Source organism: Drosophila subpulchrella, chromosome X (genome assembly GCF_014743375.2).
Source record: "Drosophila subpulchrella strain 33 F10 #4 breed RU33 chromosome X, RU_Dsub_v1.1 Primary Assembly, whole genome shotgun sequence".
In the NCBI taxonomy this organism is placed as follows: Eukaryota; Metazoa; Arthropoda; class Insecta; order Diptera; family Drosophilidae; genus Drosophila; species Drosophila subpulchrella.
The window spans coordinates 11,902,144-11,912,477 of NC_050613.1; the positions used below are offsets into that span (position 1 = coordinate 11,902,144).

Here is a 10,334-nt window from a genome sequence, read left to right on the forward strand (position 1 = left end):
TTGTAGTATACAACACTGAAGTCGTTTTATTAAAACCGAAATATAGAATCTTTACCAATCTGAGATTTCCTAATATTTTCTAGAAGCCTAGGGATAATTATTTTATATATATTGATAGAAGTTGATAGAAGAAGAATATGGATGTAAATATTTTGCAGAGTTAAACACTGACGTCGTTTTATAATAATCAAAATATTGGAACTATATCTATCTGGGATTTTTTTTAAATTTTCTAAAGTTCTTGAGATGATATATAGAGATTCTTTTGTTTTAAACAAAGTGTATAATATTTTTTAATTACGTTATTTTCAAGTACCATCTGGTATCTGATCAAGAATTCAATCGGTAAATGCGGTCATTTTGCAGTGCACAAGCGAAATCAATCAACAGTATATGGACGCGTCAAAAATCAGCAAACGTGAAATACTCACCCACCCACATCCCGGCCCAATCGAGGTGAAAGGTTATCAGGGTCCTCGGGGCTCCTCTCGATAGCCACTCCCCCTTTTTGGCCACTTCGCCCCTCCCCAGGATCCAAAAGTAAATGAAGCAAGAAAAAAGGAAAAAAAAAACGAAGCGAAAAACGCAAAAGCAAAAGAGGAAAACGCCAGAGGCAATCGATGAATTCATTTTTGGTATTCACCGAAATTGTTCAAACAATTATCGATATGAATAAAAGAAGCAAGTTTTCTCCGGCGATTTTTATGAATAGCAATCTCGAGGGGCATTGAATTTTCGTTGGGGATTTATTAGAGGTTAGCCCTCCAAACGAAGTTCTCGATATTCATGAATTCAAGTGCCGAACTGAAAGAGGCTAAAGTTGACTCAAGTGGTTATTCCCTTGCTGAATTAATTATCGATAACGAGATAACGATGTGAGTGCGTGTGTTTTTCCATTGTCCCATTTTTTTTTGTCAATGTACAAGCTAAATTAATGCCAATATTTATGGATGTTTTTGGCTGATAAGCTATCCGAAAATCAGGAAAGCCAACTTATTACAACAGGCAGCTATTGCGGCTGGTAAATGTCAATTAAACCTCTAATTTGCATTTGGCTTGGCATTTATTAGGAACAAAAAAAAGGGAAAATAAATTTTTTGAATCAACTTATTTCCTGTAGACTTCCTAATTGCTTATTTAAATTCAATGAAAATTATAAGTAGCCACTCATAGGCAGTAATCTTTTTTAAAAACCTACTAATGAACCAATCCATAAAGATTATTATTTTAAAAATAAGACACATCAAAGCAACCTCAATTCTGAAGAATTCGCCACAAAAGCGTGCCACATACGAATAATTAACTTTTTGAGTTCCCCGAAAAGGCCAAGTACCTTATGAGAAACAAAAGCAAAATACTGAAATATGGAGCTCATTGAACGGGAAAAAATACGAAATCAGAGATGATGACTCGTGGGCTATATGTCTATATATATATTTACATATCGTATGGATATATACACCCTCGCTGACGTCGAGTGAGTGAATCGTAATGAGTTTTGAAATGTACACCAGGACACTTTTGTGTCATTACGGGGCAGAATGGAAAATGGGGCCCCCCATCTCACTGCCATTAGCATTTAGTCAGGATGGAACAGGGGGTTATGGGGGTGCCGTTGATATATATCCACCTCTGCAGTGCCACATCCGACAAGAATATCAAGAACATTGGACGGGATGGGTCGGTTAATTGGAGCGCATGATTGATTACAGTTTCCATTAATTACGCTCACTTTGCTCGCTTTTCTGGTCATTAACCATTCGACAGGGGGCTTTGGGGAAAAGCTATCAACGCAAAACCGACGGGGTGACGACTTTTAAATTCAAAAGATTAACGAAATAAATCACGATTCGATTTGGGATTGGGGAATTCGGAAGGAATGCAATTTTCCATTAGTCCATTAGCTTAGCAAGAGGCTACTTAAGATTCCCAGGAAACAGAAGATATGGGAGTTCTTGTTTAAAGATATATATTTATGCGTAAGCAACTAGGAACCGGGATTGGCATCTCGGGATCTCAGGTCTATTTATGGCAAATTCCCACATCGCAGACATATTTCACATTCAACACGATCTCCCTCCCAAAAAAAATAAACATATACAAGTGCATTGGGTTGGATATATATATATATATATCTGGGATATCTCGCATCGCCTCGTATAGAAAGCGAAAGCGAAAACTGCGACATCCAGATGAAATGAATTGCAAAAAATCTAAAATAAAAAAAAGAACCAAAGAAAAGCCAAACAAAACCGAAATTTCAGGGGAAAAAGTGTAAAAATGTTTGTGTTTTCTTTTCATGAAAGTTTATTTGATGTATTTTTGGATAATAGGTTGGGAAATAAACACAATTGACATTTTATTTACAATAGTAGCAGTATAGTATAGTGGTATATATATTTATTTATGTACATCGGGGTTTATGATCTCTGTTATTTACAGTAAAAACAAGAAATGTCTTATTGGGGTTTGGCTTTAGTGTGTATTGCTTAGCGATGGGTAATTAACAATGATTTTGATGCGAGGAGCTTTTCGTTTTAGTGCCTTTTGAGATAATAAAAGAGCTATTAACAAATTTGGGTTATGGTAGGGCGGTGGAAAATGGTTTTAGATCAAAGCGTATTTCGGGATTTAGACTTATTTTTGTAAAACAAAGTGTGTAGGTATTTGGGTGATAAAGATTTACCAACTATTTTCTTAGCTAAGTATTGCTTTAATATTCCTAGTGAATCACAGGTCTTTCACATTTATAAGGTACTTTATAGTCTCGTTTTAGAATTCTAATAATTCTTTTAATTGAAGTTTCCAAACTAGAGGTATTAGTTTGACTTACATACCAAAGGAGCCATTAAATCATTTTCAATTGTCCTTTCTAAAATGTCATTAGAACTTCTATATCCCCCACAAAGTCTGCATTCAATTACTGACCCAATTCCAGTAATTGTCCCATTCACTATGCTTTCAATTTCCGTTGTAAAAAGTTCAGCATAAAGTTCAGCTTAAAGTTCAAACCCCCCGAATGGTCTTAAAGTTGCCCCCCATCGTACTCAATAATTTATTTTTAGTTATGTTTTCGGGTTCGACCACAAACTCAATTTGGCTCTTCATGAATTTTCCATGTGCATCAAAGTATGGGAAAATTGGGAGATGGGAGGTGGGAGGTGCGAGATGGGGGTGAGGGTAAAAGTACGGCGACGACGGGGTCATTGTTTCACTGGGTCGGTATGTCTGAAAGTCGAAAAATCTCATATTCCACCCTTCGAGGACTAATCCTTATGCATTTGCATGACCGCAAGCAAGCCAGTTACACACTGCTCTTTCGTCACGGGTCCTTTCTTTGGTAACGGATTTGGTCCTTTGGTCCTGTTGGGTTCCTTGAGGTCCTTCCTTTGGTTGCACAGCTCTTGAAAGCTCCTGTTCGTTCTTGTTCGGTTGCGGTTTGCGGTTGCGTTGCTCAGCCAACTTGGCCTAATCTGCATATACTGCACGGAGAGCAAAAATGTCAAGTATTCCGCACTCGAATCCCGTACTCCCATTCCTTGATGCCAAAAAACAAAAAATTCCAAATAGACAGTTGGTAAGGCCCCACGTTCTTGTGGGAGTGGTCCGAAAATCTATTTGAACCCCTGTTGGTATGCCAAGTTGGACTAATTTTTGTGAAACAAAACTTTTGCCTGGCTTCTGTGCTGCAGACAATTTTTGGGAATACTTAACATAGCCTGAAGAATTTTTGATTTATTTATGAGATTGCGGGCACTTTAAAGTTTGTTTTGGGTAATTTTGGTACCCATTAAGAGTTTCTAGATTTGGCAAGTTTCTAATTAGTTTAGTGGTTACTTTTAGGAGTTAAATTAATGGAGGAAAGTTTTTAGTTAGTTCGATTTAAGCAAATAGCAAAAAGTAAGTTTGATAGTGAAAAGAGATAGAGACTTAATACAAAAATTATAAGGGATTTAAATACTATATATAACTAGAAACTCTTTATAATATAACATATCTAACAGTGCTTTTATATTTTAGTAATACTGAGAATAAGTTATGAACTATTCACTTCTATTTCATGGATTCTTAAATGCTTTTTAAGTCTTTTGTACCCTTTTCAAACTAGAAGTTCATTTTTATACCCGTTACTCGTAGAGTAAAAGGGTATACTAGATTCGTCGGAAAGTATGTAACAGGCAGAAGGAAGCGTTTCCGACCCCATAAAGTATATATATTCTTGATCAGGATCACTAGCCGAGTCGATCTAGCCATGTCCGTCTGTCCGTCTGTCCGTCTGTCCGTCTGTCCGTCTGTCCGGATGAACGCTGAGATCTCGGAAACTACGAGAGCTAGGCTATTGAGATTTGGCGAGCAGATTCCTGAGCTTCTTACGCAGCGCAAGTTTGTTTCAGTAGAGTGCCACGCCCACTCTAACGCCCACAAACCGCCCAAAACTGTGGCTCCTACAGTTTTGATGTTAGATAGAAAATTTTAACTGAAATGTATTAGTCTTGTCCATACCTATCGATTGACCCAAAAAAATTTTTTCTACGCCCACTCTAACGCCCACAAACCTCCCAAGAAAAAAAGCTATGACGTCAGAGCCAGACAGTGCGAAATGTTTTTACGCGTGTATGTGTGTGTATGTAAATAGTTGCCGGCCGAACTTAGCGGCAAAGAGAAAAGCACTGCCGGCGCTCAGAGAGAGCAAAGTGCGCGGCTAACTTATTCTATTGAACAATGAATTTGACACGCCTACCCTAACGCACACAACGCTTAAATCTGTCTTCCGCCGGTAGGTGGCGCATTTAAATCTCGCTTTGCTGCTTGCGTATCTCCATTTCCCTTTGGTCGCTTAAGCTGAGTAACGGGTACCTGATAGTCGAGGTACTCGACTATAGCGTTCTCCCTTGTTTATAATTTGTTTTATGTGAACCAACAGAATGCTAGGGTAATGTAGCAACTGAAGTATATGTATACATAACTTTTATGTTAAATAAGTATATTTATAACAATTCATATATATTAATTATAAAAGGCGTACGGCAAATGAATTACTCCTTAATTTTTCTTAAGCCCTTGCTATTAAGTTCAAGACTTTTCTCTATTACCTTCTTCACTTTCACTTACTCTTAATTATGTATGTTTAAGTTCTTAATCCGATAAATTGTATTAGTTTGACATTTAGTTTTAAAGCTATAAGACGCTGCCAGTTTTATAAGAACTTTTAATTGGCTTTAGAACTTCTAGTTCCTTTTATCCTTTTTTGGATGTTTTTCTTTGGGATGTGTTGTCTGTGATTTTTGCCCGTTTTGGCAGTAATTTTCTCTCAGTGTGCGTGTGAGTGTGTTTGTGAGTGGCCAACTGCAGCTGTGAGTTGAGGAATGTGCACGCATAACTCATTTAGCATTCCTCCTAGCTCCCTCCACCTCCTCCTCCACCTTCTTCTCCTTCCACTCCTTCCTCTCCTTCCTCTCCTTCTCCTCTTGCTCCTGCTTTCCCTTGCCCTTTTGTCCTTTTCAGCTGCTGCTTGCACTTTGGTTACAGTTATTGTCGTTCGTGTCGGTATGCCAAGTTTGGTGTGCGTGTGTGTGTGTTTGTGGGTGTGAAAGTGCAGGCGGGGTTTTGCGGGTGTTAGTAAATATGCTATCTTTGTTGCAGTTGTTGTACACCGATAAAAAAGTTTTTAAATAAATTAAGCTTATTTCGATGAAATTGTTTAAATATGTAAGATAGATATTACTTAAATGGTGTTTGAAAACGTAAAAAATAAACAGAAATATTATTTAAGAATTATGTTAGCTCAAACTTCAAATAGATCATACTCGCTTTCTCTCTTTTCGAAGGGAGAGACAACGAAAAATTGCAATTTTCAGTATCGAGTTAACATTTTACATATGTACATATATTAAAAACGGTAAACATCAAATGGATCTGTACATATATTTTTTTAACTGTTTATTACTTTTATCGGTAGGGGTACCCACTTTGATATTTTGCGACGCCTTCCAGCAATGTTCGTTGTTCTCGTTGTTTTTGTTCTTGTAATGGCTCCCTTAGTTAATAGCTGGTCCCGCTGGCGTTGTTGTTGTGGTTGTTGCTGTTGTTGCTGCTGCTGCTGATGTTGTTGTTCGTGTGATAAAATCGGCAATATTTGGCACGCGCGTGTCACTGTGCTGGTATACCAATACAAAGCAAATGCTGGTGCTGCTGCTGTTCGTCCATATTGCCATTTATGCACATGCATGGGTCCCTGTGTGTCTGTGTCTGGTGTAGATGTGTGTGTGTGTGTGTGTGTGAACGCGCGCGACAAAGACGGAAAATCGTTGGACTTATGTATTGGGGAACTGCAGTTGTTGTTGCTGTTCTTGCTGTAGAATTTGCGTTTGTTGTCGAATTTGTTGCGGCTGCATTTTCTTTGGCATTTCCATTGGCCGCATTGGGCGCTTATTTTTCTTGCACTTGTTTTCTTTTTATATATTTTTTTTTTAACTATATATATTAACTATAGAATAACAAGAAAAAAATAGATATATATATTGTTTATATATAGATGGGCAGGCATCTTTTTATATATATATATAGATGTGTGTGTGTATATTTATGTGTGTTTGACACCCACGACAACGGGAAACGAACGAAGAGCATTCAACTCCACTGCATGTCGAATTCGAACTACATATTTTACGGGTTTTTATTTTATTTTAATTTTTTTTTTTTTTTGATGCATCTGTGCCTGTCTATTCTGGTCCTGTCTTTTTTTCGAGGGACTGTCGCAAACTTTTTCAGAGTTCAAAGCACCGAGAACTGATTGCATTTGGCAAACTTTGTATGTCGAAAACTTTTCCCTCTACGCTGGGGTAGTGGGATTTTTGAACTCTCTTGCGCTCTAATTAACGGTTTGGCATTGCATCTAAGCCGCTGATTGCCGATCCTGCTCTCTTGTGCTCCAAAGGCCTGTCTACACGAAGTCGAATATTTAATAAAAGTTGTAAGCTTGGTTAACACTATTAACTAAATACAATAGTTTTCTTGGACCAATTTGTTTTAACTTTCTTATGCGCTGAACTTACATTACATTTGGCATTTCGAAATATAAGAAAAGGTTTTTTAGAACTTTGCTCGTGTAGAAAGGCCCTAGGCCGCTCTGTCTTTCACTATCTCTCTCTATCTCTCCTTAAGATCTAAGCTTCTCTTGAGATCACACTTCTCTTCCTTGGCTTAATCTTACTCTTTACAAGATCTAAGCTTTTAGCAACATCGCTCTTTCGCTAACTGTTGTTGTTCTAGCACCTGAAGCCGTTGTTTTTGATTATTACACCTTACTGTGTGTGCGTGTGTGCCAGTGTGTGTGTGTGAGTGTTAAAGTTTTTGATTTTTTTTTGGGTTTTTTTTTGGAGTGCGCGACGTAGAACTCTCAACACACAGACAGACAGACAGACACAGCATATAACGGGACGGAGGGCGTCCGTCTCGCTTTCACGTTGATGTTTCCGTTAGTGTTGTTTGTGCGATACTGACTCAATTTGTTGCTCGGCACCGTGTATATAGCATTCGTCGGCATTCCCTTGCTCTCCTCCTTCTCCTGCTTCTTCTTCTGCTTCTGCTGCTGCTGCTTCTTCTTCATTCTCTCCGCTCGGCTGTCGGTCGTTTTGTCGTTCGGTCGCCCAGTCGCTCTCTCCCTTTTCGCCCCCCCCCCCCTCTTTCGCCGCCCGTTTTCTCCCGCCACTTTCTCTTCGCCTCTCTGTCGCACTTGTGGGCGGGAAGTCGTTTAGTCCGTCCAGCGGCGGGGACATTTAACATTGTCTTTTGAGGGGGGATGGTGGGGGGTTTGGGGCGATACAAACTTTAGATTGCGCGTTTGGTAGGAAAAAGCCCCTAAAGGTATGCTATTTTTAGATATCAACTTTCAAAACTCCTAGTTAAGAACCAATAGCGATTACATTGTATCGCGGAAATCTAATAACAATGATAGCTAAACAGAAAAGAACATGAAAATAAATTGATTTGCCAAACTTTTAGGGACTGACTTTAATATCTGAAGAAAGAAAACCATGTTTAAGGTCTTTAAACCAATATTCTTGTGTAATTTATATTTAATAACAAAAAAATACTGCAAAAGTTCAAGAACATTTGGGCCCACATGTGGTATGAGTAATATTTCGGTAACTAACAATTAAAAGTCATATTTCAGGCTTGCTATACACAATACATATGTACTTGTGATTTATTTTAGCCAACCCCTTGCTGAGAACTCCCCACGACGCCACTGGGCCACACTTGCTACTTCTGTGCCACGAAACGAAATAAAAAAAAAAACATCATACAAGTATAAAGACACTTCGTTGAGTGCATGCAGCGGGAATCGGGAGTCGCTACTTGGATTCGAAAATGGAAACAGAAATAGATTCAGAGTTTAAATCGGAGTCGAAGCTGGAGAGCCCCGAGGCCTACAGGAGCGGAATAATTAGGGATCTCTATGAAATGTTCCACCATTTCCCTATCTCGTTACATTATAAACCTTTTGTCTTAGTACATTTCCAACCAATTATCATCATTACTCCCAATTAAAATTAAGTTGAATTTATTTTTTGTGACACATTTTATTTAATTTAACACATTTTACGGTTTATTTGAGTCGGGGAATTACAAATATTAACCTAATTACAGTTGGATCCACTGAAACTGAATGGAAGATTAGAACCCAACTGCCCATTTTCTTATGCTCTGGTTGAGCCGTAAGTATCCATTAAATTCATTAGAGTGCCTCGGCACTTGTCAGTTTTACTGCCACATTTCAGTTTACGAGAGTATGAGAAAGCAGCCAAAAAGCACTTAACATTGACCTTAAGATGTTTAGACCTAGGGTTCAACTTTAAATGCAAATGAAACAGCTTCCAAATGATTATATGTTTTATTTTAATGATTAAGAATGGTACTATTAAAAATTTATGTTTAATTAAATTAAATGTTGTGTGAAACTAGCCAGAAGTGCTGATGCAACTATTACTTAAAATTGTACAGATACAAAATACAAGAAAATATTATATAACAATTATATAACAAGTTCTTGTAAAGATTATTATTAATAGAGTTGTTAAGATCTTAGTCTTCATTTTCATTGAATGTTATATGTATAAAAAATTCTAATTCCAGTTCTACAAAGGTAATGCTTAAGGATATATATTAGGTATATCTCTTTGAATTCCCATTGGAACCTGGAATTGCTGCCTCTAATTCGAAGGGTTAGTGGGTCAGGTTCAGGTCCGGCCCTGGTTGTCGGTATTCGTATTCGAATTCGTATTCCTATTCGTATTCGTATTCCTATTCGTATTCGGGTTTTCTGTTTTCAACTCCTCGCTCTCGAACTCGGGTCTCCAGAGTTCCGTTGCGTCACCGGCGTTTGTTTGCCGCCACCTTTAATGGGGGGAGTTGGTGGGTTGGTGGATTGGTGGATTGGTGGATTGGTGGATTGGTGGATTGGTGGATTGGTGGGTCGGTGGTTCAGTGGGTCGTCGGTGGGTCAAAGGGCCTCCGCCGTGGGGAGGGGGCGGTGCACTGTTGAGGTAGCTGCGTGGTAATGGTAAATTTATGACTCTGTGGGCGGGAACAGATGGAAGCGAATGGCGCGGGAGAGAGAGAGGAAAGAACGCTCCCGGCACTCGGCGCTTGGCGCTAACGGTGGTTGTTGATGCCTTGTTTTTTGTAATTCCCATTCACATTGTATATTGTATAGTTCCCTTTTACCATTCTTCCGCGTTTTTGCGCTTGCCGCTTTTTGTTTTGTATGCGTTTTCGGTTACAGCTCGAAACTGGCACGAGTCAACTTTTATCGCACAATACACACACATGCCACTCAACCGCACCAACACAAACGCACAACTGGGGGCGAAATTATAGAAATGGCTAATTAAATAAATTAACCAAGCAATAAACTTAAAGCAATGATAAAAACAATAACATTGTATATTGTATAGTTCCCTTTTACCATGTACAATCCTTTTACGATTTTCTTGTGACTAATGGGAAATCGCTTGATACCCATTTAGAACTATTTTACATTTTCAAATTCCTTTATTTACTTTAATATTTTTGCTTGAAAACCATTATGATATATTCAACATTTTTGAATATCTTTATATACCGTGCTATTTTTTATTTTACATAAGATTTTTTTTATTTTACTTATTTCACCAAATTAAAGCTAGTATATAATACTAAAATTAATATTTTAAAAAGAAGGGGCGCTGGAAGCTTAAGTCCTTCGGCCCTAGATTTTTATAAAAACGTACTATCCCAAGAAATGTTGTTTATTATCGTCATTTATAGATAATTTTTTGGAATTTAAAGAA

At 38.1% G+C, this 10,334-nt stretch overlaps 1 protein-coding gene across 28 annotated transcripts in view; it reads right to left on the minus strand.

Annotated features, from left to right (window-relative positions):
* LOC119557183 (small conductance calcium-activated potassium channel protein) overlaps positions 1-7,487 on the minus strand; it is a 69,854-nt gene extending 62,367 nt beyond the window's left edge. For 23 of the 28 annotated variants that reach the window (XR_005220050.1, XR_005220051.1, XR_005220054.1 and 20 more), the window contains exons 1-2: positions 7,309-7,487; positions 5,970-6,487 (exon numbers count right to left, since the gene is read on the minus strand). The gene's annotated coding sequence lies outside the window, so the exon portion shown is untranslated. Of the gene's footprint in view, positions 1-5,969; positions 6,488-7,275 lie in introns of all 28 variants that reach the window. The other 5 variants (XM_037869801.1, XM_037869799.1, XM_037869805.1 and 2 more) reach the window with 5 other exon arrangements.
* Positions 7,488-10,334: the final 2,847 nt, after the last annotated feature.